Below are 13,123 nucleotides of genomic sequence, written 5' to 3'. Positions count from 1 at the left end.
TAAAGTATGTGTTAGTTGATAATTTTGCATATGAATTCACTTCTTGATGAAAATAGTTGCTCTCCATTATTTCTTAATTTTAATACCTTATTTCATAGGTCCCAGTACTTTAGAATTGTTATTTATTTACTTTTTGAGTAAAAATTAGTGATTTATCTATTTATTTTTTTCATTTTACTGAATACCTTTGAAATTCCAAAGTGAAAAAATTAACAGTAATAATTAAATTAAGGGTCTAAATTGAAGGTCTTTACCAGTCAGAGATAAAAATGAAAGCTGCAGCAATATTTTGCAGATTAATTAAACGTATTCAAGTAGAAGAAACACTGTTCCCTCCAGTCTTAACTCATTACACATGGTCCAATGATGACATACATTAGCTTCTCCATTAGAGATTAAGGTGATGAAGTTCCTGCAGGCCAGTGCAAGTTGTCACTTCACTGTCTTTTCCTTTGGACACAACCATTTCTAGAAGACTCTGGGTGACATAGTGCAAAACTGCAGGAAGTTAGCACTTGTCATCATAGTGAGTTTTAAGCCATTTAATTAGAAAGGGCAGAAATGTGCAAAAACAAGCCAGTCTAATACTTTTCTGCTTCCTGTCAGCTAGAGACTTAACTCAGACTGGGAGGCTGTAGAACTAGGTGCAATGAAACATACAACCCATAGACAATTGCCTTTAAATAAAAAATAAATTTAATTCCTATTCTGCTGTTACTGAGGAATAGCAAGCTGTGTCCATTTTCATATAGGTTTATAATTAATTCATTGAGACTGCATAACCCTATTCTCTGAGGCTGCATAATCACTATGACATTTCATGTAACACAGAAAATATTGAAGCACAACACTGAACAGCTACTTAACTTACGAGTCTCTGGACTGGTATATTAGTCTAGAATGATGTAATAAGTAAAACAGTAACTGGGACTAAGCACTGGCACTTTCACAGTAAGTTTAAATTGTATGAGTTAAGGTACATACAAAACAATTTGAAGCAATACATATGTATGCCTGCATATGACTTCTTTAGATTGATATAAAGTGGTTCATTAATTTTAACTGCATGAAGCAACTGACATAAAATAATTAATAGTAGAGGGAACATTCTGGTATATACAGAAATATATGCTGCCACTGTTATGTCAACATACTTTATATGTGGGCATTGGAATACACAACTAACATTAAAACAAAATACTTACATAGTTCCAGTGTGTCCATTTATTCACATATTCACTGCTGCAGTTTGCCACTGAAATACTTTCAGTTCTGAAGGATTCAATATATTACCACATTTGCAAAGTGCAACTGAAATATTTTCTGACAAACTGTTTATTTCTTTCCTTGAACCACTCCTGACACCAACCCTGCTACTGTCTCTGAGAGTGAGATGAGTGCCTCCTTCAGTTGACTGAGAGACCTCATGCCTAAATCCAAACCTTTATCATTTGTGAAGGCTATACAAATAAAAGGAAGCTTATATTTAGGAAACTCAAAGGTATACAAAATGACAACGTTTTGTTGTTTCCTCAGCAACATGCAAGGTTAAACACAGTTTCTGATCAAAGTTCAAGTGCTCATTCCTTTCCCTTTGGGATTCTCAATTGTTCTGTCTCGGGACATTCCAAAGATTCAACAACACCCAGAAGAAGAGCCTTCGCTTCCCCAGTCATTGTGTCTGGACTATGGAGTAAATTCCTCTGGGACCTCATAAAGCTGCATCTCTTTTGCTTTCTTGCCTCAGAAAAACCCTCTCCAAACACTGCTCCTATTCCTACTTTGTCTCACCTGAACACAACAGTGCAGAGTAAAAAAAAAAACCCAACATCATAGGAACAGTGGCTCTAATACCTTACTAAAACTTGAAAATCTGCATGCTTTACTGCTGAAGAGAATGTGGAAAATTGTTTAGTCATACAGCTTTCTTGATGCTACTCAAAGAAACATACTGTTAACATGTCATAAAAACCCATATAGAACAGAACATTTTGAATATTGAAAAGTTACAAATGACATAAAACATGTTAGGATGCACTTATTGTGAATTTTGTCACTTTGCCACTTAACTAATTCATACCTTCTTTCCCAGCTTGAGAAAGACACTTTGAAATAAGTCCCATTTGTTAGACGTTATTAACTACTTCTGGTGCATTTTGACACCATCTAATTTGGAAATTATGTCTAGTGATCTGACTGAAATACAGAATGGCACAGCATTGCTCTCTGCTTAGAGAATATTCTCTGCACTGCATGATCTACTGGGTAAATACTGAAAAATATACTCTGAATGAATTTGCAGTAGGAAGGAAACACCATTCATGATTAGGAAAAAACCCAAGGAATTCAGAACTTGCGAGAGCATACAACAGAAATAAATATTGCAGGAAGAGGATTGCTATTAAGAAATCCCAGAGAAAGAATATAACATCGTTTTCTTTCATCATTTAGTCCATCACACACTTAACCTTGGGCCCCTGCCTGCCTGACTCTGCCTTACACAGAATTCAGAATGAGGATGGCTGACAGCTCGATGAGCTCTCCATCCTTTGCTGTGGAACTTGCATGGCACACAGGAGTTAAAAATAATCTTTTATAAATGTATTTGTTTAGATGAAGTTTCTCAGAGGCAGAATTTTCAATTAAAAGTGTCAGTTATGATTAATAATGAAACAGGTGTCCAAACCAGCTTATATAAAAATTTTGGATGCTACCTTTCCTCCAGTTTAAAATAGAGCACTTTCTAGGACTTTGGTTTTATGCTTATGTAGTTTCTTGAATTAACTCTCTGTACATCAAGTCAATTGAAAAATATATTTTTTTAATATTGTATTGTTCTATCTAGAAAGCATAACTTCTTCAGCTAAAAGAAAAAGTTGTTATCTCATGACCTTTTGCATCCTGATAGAAAGAATTATGCCCAGCTGAATGCAAAAAAAGGCCTTTCTTAATTTTCTTGTCCAGTGAGTCCCATGGTGTAGTTAGGATTTGTAAAATTGTCATAAGAATTACTTAGAAAAGCCTTGAAAACAAATTTAGTTGTATAGTGTCGTGGTTTAAACCCAGTCAGCCACACAGTTTCTACTCCCCCCCGACTCTTTCTTTCCTTCCCCTACCCCCAACCCCCATCCCAGAGGAATGGGGAGGAGAATTGAAAGAATGTAACTTCCACAGGTTGAGATAAGAACAGTCCAGTAACTAGGATATAACACAAACCACTATTGCTACCACTAATAGTGATAATGACAAGAGGAAAAACAAGGGAAGAGAAACAAGCTTGACCCAGAAGAGAGCGAGCCCTTCTAGGCAACTCCCAGTTACCTCCCTGGGCATGACATGCTGTGGTATGGAATACCTCTTTGGCTAGTTTGGGTCAGGTGTCCTGTCCCTGCTTTCTCCTGGCCTCCCCTCCTCCCTGGCAGAGCATGATACTCACAAAGTCCTTTGTCAGAGTAAACATCAGTGTTATCAACTCTGTTCCCAGGCCGAAATTCAAACCACAACGCTGCACCAGATACTAAGAAGGAGAAAAATTGACTGCTACTGCTAAATCCAGGACATATAGCCTCCAAAATGTCTACAGCAGGGGAATAATACCATCAGGAGAAAAAAGTGGTAGACTACGTTGACAAGGCAGAACAAAATAACTCCACTTCAAACTTCTCTGAAAATTCTGCAATTTGTATTGAAAATTGTGAAAAACCTGTAAGTCATAGAAGGACACAATAAATAGAGAATTCCATGTAGATATAATAGATTGTAAGTTAAGAACATCAGCTTTGTTCCTTTATTCTTATAAGTCCTTTATTTTCTACACAATTTGTAAAATCCCAATAAGTGTGCCATATGTGATGATTCAGAAGAGGTCAATACCAAACTATTTCCTTAAAAAAAACTTCAGAGTTTTCTGATATGGCTATATTTGTCATTTTCCATGGTAAGAGAGATGAACTGATCTTGCAGCACTATCTATTCATGGATCTCTTAGCCTTTCAAATAGATATCTTCAAGATCAAAGAGAAAGCCACACAACCAGCAGCTGGGATTGCCCTAATGGGGCATGAATTAACCCTTCACACCCCAACAAAATTTCGCAATCAGCTTTCAAATTACACATAGAGATTAGAGCAGCATCCACTTGGAATGGATATCTTGGATGTTTTTGTTGTTAAAAAGATTTAACTCAAAGCCAAGGAAAGTACTACATGTAAGTAGCAGTTAATTTATGAAGTGCCTTACTGTGAAATCTTTCATAGCATTTTAAACAATGGCTTTAACCCCACGGTACCATTACCTGCCAGCTAAAATGCATGAAACATCGTAGTGTCTTCAGTCATTAGGTGTGAAAACACCAGGATGCTAAAGTAGTTAAGTGAATGTCTAAAATACTGCTAAAAAGATCAAGACCTTGTAAAGATGGCCATACATACCTGAAGAAATACAGAGTCCATTTATATGCATCATTAATCTTGTGTCAATTTGTTCCATTTAAGAAAATAAGACAGCACATAAATTATGCATTGTCACCTTGGATTTACTTGTCTTGTATTTCAGATGCATCCTGTACAAATTAGATTTATTTTGACACTATAAAAAGGACTATCCAGATATTGAACAATAAAATAAAAGTCAAAGTTAAAAATACTTTGATCACAATTCCCTAACTTTTAGAAACATTACTTTAATTTACTGAAATTTGTAGTGAAATATACCCTGAGAATTTCCCTCATTCAATCTAAAATATCCTGGTATGGCTCAATTTCTTATAAGGAAATATAACTATAATTTAATAGCTTATGAGAAGCTCACACTATAAAGATCAAATAAATAAATTATGAATTTTATCTTCATATACAATACTTAAGGAAAACATTACTTGAGACTAAAATTACATATTGGTAGCACTGATAGATTGCATGATAATGACCTAAAATAAAGGAACGATAAAGCTGCTGAAATGAGGAGAATTTGATATTGCAGTTGGTAGCCTTAAGCTGCTTCCAGTTGTTGTAAATGAAAAGGGGAACCAAAGTGAGAAATATTTTCCCAAGTATGTAATACATATTTAAAAAAATACCATACTCAGGCACACATACAACAACATATGATTTTATGGAGAAAAGAACATTTGTGTTCCACAAATGCTGGCTGAATGTCTTTCTGGCTAATACAGTAAGTACTTGATTCTAGATAGCTAGGAAGAAAAGAATTTATTGTCTGTTCTTGTTAAATAAGAAGTAATAATGGAACAGAAATACAAAATATGGCCTCAGCTTCCAGCCCAAATCTCAAGGTCATTAAGATCTACTTTTATAGTGGCTTAGAACTTAATTTCATCTGTATATTGCACATTACAAATGAAACTCGGTGAGAGACTAGATGAAGAGTAAAGACAAAATGGAATCCTTATCTTGAACATTTCAAGCCCAATATTTTTTGTTGTTGTTTATCTTTTGATCTCTTGAGAAACTGGGAGATCTGAGTAATTAAAGGAAATGCCACACCCTGACACAGCTACTGTGTCCCTCCTGAAAGGATGGTTTTGCTGGTTATGATGCTCTGTAATTCACAGTCCAATATAGTAAAGAAATTAAGACTGCTTTTATCGCTACTACAATTTAAAGTGGGAGCTACTGCAGCTCATAAATTCTGTTCAGCTGGATAACCTGGCCTGTTAAAGTAGCTCTGGCTATGCAAAAGCATAGGAAGGCATTCTATCAATATATCATATCCCAAAATCATACCAAAAAAAACCCAAATACTTAAAACCTGAATTCAAATTCTATTTTTGATACTAATTTTTGATGAACGATAATTTAATTCTAAATCAAAACTGAACCTGAACGTGACCTAGATTGGAAATATTCACATTAACTGTGACTGGTTTTCCTCCCTTATCCCCTTTGGTGTTGTTATTAAGCTAACCAGAAAGGGTTAGATCCCCAAAAGATTTTTGTCTAAAAATTTAGCTTCTGAATCCTCTTATCTTTTTACTTAGAAAAAATGGTCTCTTCCAGAGACTATAAATGATTTTTGGCCTAATAAGATGATAACTTACAGAGTCTCAAAGCACTTCTCTCATAAGTAATAAGGGATTAAATGATGCTTTAGTTGAATCCTTGACTGTTCAGAAACATAAGAAGGGAACATATAAACCTTGCCCTCTGTTGATTTCTGGAATACTGATAAGCTTTTTTAAGATTTGTGTCAATGCAACAATTAAAGGACAAATATGGAGGAAAAAGCTGGAGATGACTCTAAAGTTGGAAGAACTCATCTAAAAATGTGATATCCCACAGCAAATCTCAGCCCAACCTCGTCTAGTTCATCAGTTTGCCACTCCTTACCCTAGGGCAGCTCCAAATCTTGCTCTGGGGCTGGTGATGAGTTGTGTCTATTCTCAGACAGGGCTCTGACAGTTGTTTCCAGCTAGCATTGTGTTTAGCCAGCATTGCCTACTTTGGTGTCATGACTGTGCTCAGCAGTTTGCACAAGTTTAACAAATGCTGCTGTTGCCTATTCAGGAACAGTTCTGCTGTATCTGCATTAGGTACTCCCAAAGAGCACAAAGAGGTTGTAAGGCTTGTGTTTCAGCACAGTTTTAGTACATTAGTGACCAGATTATTTTCTAACGGAATAGTAGCGAGCTGCTCTCTGGAGAGTCCACTTTGGATGGGAAAAGTCCCTCTAGCCAAGTGAACACAGAAACTACCTTATCAGCTTGGTTTGGCTGGAAAGAATACTTCAGCACTGCCAATATCTATGGATTTGCCTTTAGAAATTATTTTTTTCATCTGAGACTAAGAGCAGTCAAGGAACAAAAAATATTTTTCTTTTAAATCACATTTAAGATGTCATTTCTTTTCCTGTCAGCTTTCTCTGCTGACTACAGTTCTTTCCAGCAATCACAGCTCAGAGTATGGGGGGGGGTTGTTTGATTCTAAAAGCAAAGATGCTTCCCTTGCCAGGTAGACTTTTCAAGTTCTTATTTTTTGCATTTTTTTTTAATCTTAGTTTTCTAGATATATATTAATGTTGTGTGAATGATTTTTCTGTTACAGAGAGAATTTTATTATTTCTTTAGACCAAGGATCATATAAACATAATTTAATTCTTGAGAAAACGTGATTATTTGATGTGCTCATTTCCAGTAAGGGAGAAACTGTAGGGCATGCTATGCCTATGTGTTAATTGCCACAGATCAAACCAGGAGATGCATTCAGACTAGGCTCTGGCTGTACAAGGGTGACTGAGCATTATGCATTGTTTACAAACTGCTTAATAAACAGTGCAGACAAATACATAAAACTGACACATCGCTTAATCAGAGTCAAAATATCTTGCGGACTCATTCAAAAACAAGAATTAAATCTGTTTTTTTTCTGTTGTGTGGTTGCATTTTTTTTAAAGCAGATTTCATTTTGACAGAGCATTTAAAAATAAGACTTGTGAAAAATAGAAATACTAATATGACTAATAGCACAGTACAGGAGGGGTAGTGACATGCTGATGAAAAGTATTATTATATGAATGCTTCAGATCAGATTCATTAGCTAAAGGTCTATATATAACACAGAATTCTGATGTATTAAAATTCCAGTTCAAGAAAGAACAATATAAGTTTGGAAGCATACCTCTCCCAAGGAAGAAGATGGCAAATATAACACTGCAGAAGAAAACATAAAGGCTACAGAGATTGAAAACATAATTATAATGAAACTTTGGTTATCCCATTATTAGGGTAATTAGTGTAAATGAACTAGGGAAAGTTGCTAATATTGAATCTTTAGATTTACATTGTATGTATTCAAAGAGCAGACATGTAGCGGAGTCACAGGAAAAGAAACTTTTGGTTAAGGCTCAGGAGTTAGATAAAAAGGTTGTGTGGAAAAATTAGTGTTGCAGTAACCAAAATATCCTCAAATTCAGCTTCATTGTGGATGCAACCATCTCCCCAAATAAGCTTAATGATGTTTTTTCCTCTCCAACGGAAAGCTACATGAAAACATTGAAATTTGCTGAAAAGAAACCAAGGGATAAAATATTTGCAAGGTGGTGGATACAACTGAATGGCACTATACTGGAAGTCTGGAATAAATGCATGCAGGTAAGACTTGAGAAAGACCAAAATAAAACCAGAAGGATTCTTTTTTTCACAGAGCTGCATATCTTTCTTACTTCACTATAGTGATTTGAGGTGTACAAAAGTTTACTCAGCAGAGCAGAATAAGTACAAATCTATTTGCTAAAGGATTAAAGAGAAAACTTCAGGAAATCTAAAGAAGAATAAAGAAAACTAATGAGAATTTAAACACATGCTCCTGCATGTTTTGTGAAGAAGCAGATAGCCAGGTCTAGGTGCAAAGCATAAAATTACTAGTACTTAAGTTTCTTTTAACTCTGACCTCCTTTGCACTGATTCACAGGATGTTAACTCTTTCATAAATTTCCGTTCTTTTCCGTGTAATTCAAACATGAATTTTTTGCATATCCAGTCTTACAACCTTAGTGACACTAAAAATAGGTAAGACCATTCCATAAAGCAAGTGGCATACACAATCATAGAACAGTTAGGGTTGGAAAGGACCTCAAGATCATCTAGTTCCACCCCCCCCACCATAGGCAGGGACACCTCACACTAAACCATATCAACGTGGTGTTCTGGTTTATCCATTAGAACTACAAAAGGCAAATACTTTGGAGTCAGATGATCTCAATTAGCACAATTGAGAGCTCAAAATTATCTGTTCAAAGAGATCTTCCTGAAACTCTGAATTAATTGCACACAAACCATGGAAATTTCACAAATACTGAAACAGTGGTCCAGCAATTTGGCAATCTTATCTCTCCCCTTACACACTGCAAAACCTAATTCATTAAAGAAGTCTTTATTCAGGAAGAAAAAGAAAAAAAAAGGCAAAAAAAAAATGGCATTCCTGCAGAAATGTGGAACGGTGAAAAAATAATGCTAATCAAAGCATAAAATAACCACACAATGGCAAATGTCACTTTTTCATTTTCAGCTTTCATCACAATTTGCAAGCCAGAAATCAGAGACAATGTGCCAGTCCCAGCACAGTACCTCAGACATAACCTGTCTCAGCATAAATCAAAGCACTTCACCAAAGGAATGGCAAAAAAAAACATTACAGAAAGCTTCCTCCACACATCCTGTATCACGACAGCCTATAGCATCCTAATGGTTTCTAGTTACTCCTTTGCACCATCAGAATCTATTACAATAACCACCAGGAAATGAACCATTTCAGAGGAACCAGACATCTCTGATACCCCTGGGAGCCCTACATCTTCCTTTCTTCTGTCTGGATAGGAAAAGAAGGAAGGGTCATATTAGGCTTTTTCATTTCTCCCTCCTAATAATCATTAACCCTAATAATATTTTTATTATTGCAAAAAGTTATTTTAGTTTATGGCATTTTATTTCTTAACATACAAGATTCTGACTTACCTAGGAGTGAAAAGAACACATTTTTTAAATTGTGCATTATTCTATCATAACAAAAAAGTAAGAACAATGTACATAATATTACAGTGAAAACAGGATGCAAAAATCCGTGCACTAGGCTCAGCCAGGAGTTGTTCACAGCTTTCACTCTGCTAAAAACAAATCTGCATTTAGGACTTCCAAATGCCTCTTCTCCCTTGCTGATACAAGCTCATTTAGAAAGCTAAATCAGTGCTAGGTGTATCACCTTTTGCAGTATGCATTATAGATCAAATGTCTGAGTGTTGAAAAACAGCACAGGACAAACAAAGGATTACCTGTTGTACAAATCAGTCATTTCCTGTTTCTTAGGGGAAACAAGCAGCTATTATTCTTCTCAAGCTGTCTAGAGTATCTAGGATTGCAGGATGGAGTTGTGAATAAATTCATTGGACGACAGATTAATTTCTTCTAGCACTGACTGAAACTTAACCAGTTAACTTTGGACTGATATGGATGGGGACAAGGAATCAATTCTGTTTGGACAAGTCTTTCTTCTACTAAACATCTGAAAAGGTTTATTAAAAAAAATAAATTATTCTGGTAATCATGACATCTTAAAAATGTATGAATTTCTCACCATTGATTTAGAGATGTTTCATTTACTTATTTAACTTTTTTAAACAGAGGTTCATGAATAGTTGCATGAAGAATGAAGATGATGCTACACTGCAGACTTTCCATAGAGTTACTTACATTTAGATCTCCACTAGTTAAATAGAATGTAAATTCACCTCAGAAAGGGTCAGAAAGGAATAAAAAAAAATTACAAAAAAATAGTATCTTTCAACCAGTTTCTTAGTATTGAAAGAATGAATATTAATGAATATTTTCATCTAGCTTGCACTGTGCTTGGAAGAGATGTATGTAGCAATCAAAAATTTGACAAAATGTGGAAGGGAAAAAGAATGGGAAATAAACCCAGAAAACTAAACGAACATTTTAAAAATAACAAGGACTGACAGCAAAATGAAGTGAAGCCATTTAGATCATCTTGGGTTTGAAAACTTGGACCAATTTGAAAAGTGACAGAATAGTGAAGCACTGGCCTCAGGGCATCAGAGAAAGTTTCAAAGATTAAGTTGTTTTCTTCATAACCAACTTGGATACTGAATTTGTAGTGTGTGCCAACAGACTGCTGGGTACTTGATTACAAAAGATGTGCTTGCTGTAGATCCTGCTCATGCTCACCACCAATCCATTGTCTTGCTGTGTCCGCTAATTACAGCTGTTTCATTGTAAACTTTTATGGAGAAAGTGTTTTGTACTGGTGAGCACCATCACTGTCTGCATAATGATGCAGTGCCTAATAATTCTAGGCATCAGGATTATTGCTAATAGGCTAGATGTACAATTTCCTCTTTTAGACTAAGGTTTATGGCATGAATCGTATCATTTCATTCACCATTGTAAAGAAAATGATTTAGCAAATACCTGGTCTGTAGAGTACTTGTTGACCTAACCAGCTTTGCTTTCTACAGATGTTTAGCACAAATCATTAGGAGAGCAATTTTCCATTTTCCTGTATCAATTTATTCAAGCTAGTTCATTAAATAATAGTTATGTCAAAAGAATAATTCTAAGAAGCCTCTGAAGATAAAAAAGTTTTGAACTTTACTGTACCATACCAGTAAGATTTGTTTCCTACTATTGGACTTCTAAGAATAGTTTTAATAATGATAGGCTGACAAATTAAATGGTACTAGAAAGTAAAGAACGCTCATTGTATTTGTTAATGTCACTGTTGGCAAAGTTATGCTGCCATGAAAAATTGTGTTCTGTTAAGCGATGATATGTTTTTTTTCTAAAAAAAAACCCACACCAAACCAAAACCAAACCAAAAACCCACCAAAAAACAAACAGGATGTATGCCAGTCTGAAAAAATGTAGGTTAAAAACATGCTAATTGCAAAAGAGACCAAAACTATTTAACTTGATGGAAGCTGCACAAACTTTAACCAACTTAAGATGAAAAAAACCCCCAAACCCTCAGATTGCCTACACTGGTTGTAGTACCTCTATTGCTGGAAATTCTACTCCTCAGGTGAGTCTATTACCTGTTAGATTCAGTTTTCTGTCATTGGATAGTGCAGGAGTATGTACAAGATAATATCCTGATAACTGTCCCTACAACAGCATGTTTAACTTCATTCTATTTTTATGAACTTGCACAGCTGCAAGACAACAAAGGCATGTTTATTGCATCTGTACTTAAGTAATTAAATAAGAGTATTTAAACTACTTTTTAGATGTAATTCATTATATACAACAGTAACACCTATTCTCCTGCCTGAAACTAGATAAGCTTAAGTGGGCAGAACATCCTGTTTTGTCAGAAAGTATTTCTGCATTAACATAATGCTGCCTTTTGAACTTCAGGGTTATTGAGTTGTGATGGTTGAGTCACAGAGAGCTGTCTAATATCGCTAAGATGTCTTGTATTTCACATGTGTTAGATAAACTTATTCAAGAAATTAGCCTTATACTTGGGATAATCATCCATGATTCCTTGGAATGGAAATGCTAGGTTTGTCATGCTGGCTGCAGGGATGAAGCTTCAGTTCAAAAACCTTTTCATCTCAGCTTCTTTGAAAGTGATCAGTATCATACTGGGTGGCTCCCAAGATGGATTTAGCTGAATTTCATGGAGATCATGAAAACAATCAAACAAACAAACAAACAAAAAACCCTAAACAAACAAAAAAGACCCTAAAAAAATAATTCCTGAGGTGGGATCCTTCCCTCACTGAAGTCAGTGAAGTCTCAGCTAGACCATAGCTACCCTTCTCCTATGGGCTCACAGCAGTATGTTTTACTCCAGTGAACAAGGTCTCTAGACAGGTAGTTCTATTCTGAGCTACCACCATATACAATATTCTTTTGCTATATTTGAAAATGTAGCTTAATGAATTATTCTCAAATAGCTAATGAAATGTGTTAAAACTTAGAGACTGATTTCTGTTAAGATCGCACTTTGGGGAACAGAGAACAACATCCATAGACTAGTATATCCCTGACAGACTAGTATAATTAAGAAAAAAACCCAACACAACAAAATACAATAAATAGATCTGATATTAGATCCATTGCAGATGAAATCCTATAAACAACAACTCCTCTCATAATTGTTTGATTGTGACTTCAGCTCTAAAGAATGTGAGGCTTGAGACTGCTTAAGAAATTATTTTCACCATACTTTCTACAACTCTTTGTATGAAAGAGTGTTTTTTGACCTAAAAGAAAAAAAAAAGTATTTTTATGCATATATTCAGGAAGAACTTAAGGAAGATACCTATGAAAGGATGAAAAATTATCTTCATCAATCTGCCAGAGAAGGGAAATTGAAATTGTTACAGCTTAAAATTTTATGCAGGTTTTATTAGACTCCACAGAAGCTTCTCAATAAAAGATTACTTTCCAGCAACAATAGCAGGAGATATAATCCAGAGGGTGAAGATATTCAGATCTTATTGGCATTTCACATATTTAGGCTGTCTTTTGGTATGTAGTTATAGAGTCACACAGGAGTCTATGCATAAATAAGAAGTTTCAGAAAGCAAAGCTGTACTCTATAGTTGCTGAAGGGTATGTTGTGCTAGGAAGAGTTGGGAGAATAGA

Source organism: Melopsittacus undulatus, chromosome 4, assembly GCF_012275295.1.
Source record: "Melopsittacus undulatus isolate bMelUnd1 chromosome 4, bMelUnd1.mat.Z, whole genome shotgun sequence".
NCBI lineage: Eukaryota > Metazoa > Chordata > Aves > Psittaciformes > Psittaculidae > Melopsittacus > Melopsittacus undulatus.
The sequence above is the reverse complement of the archived record's forward strand: the minus strand, read 5'-3'. Positions refer to the sequence as shown.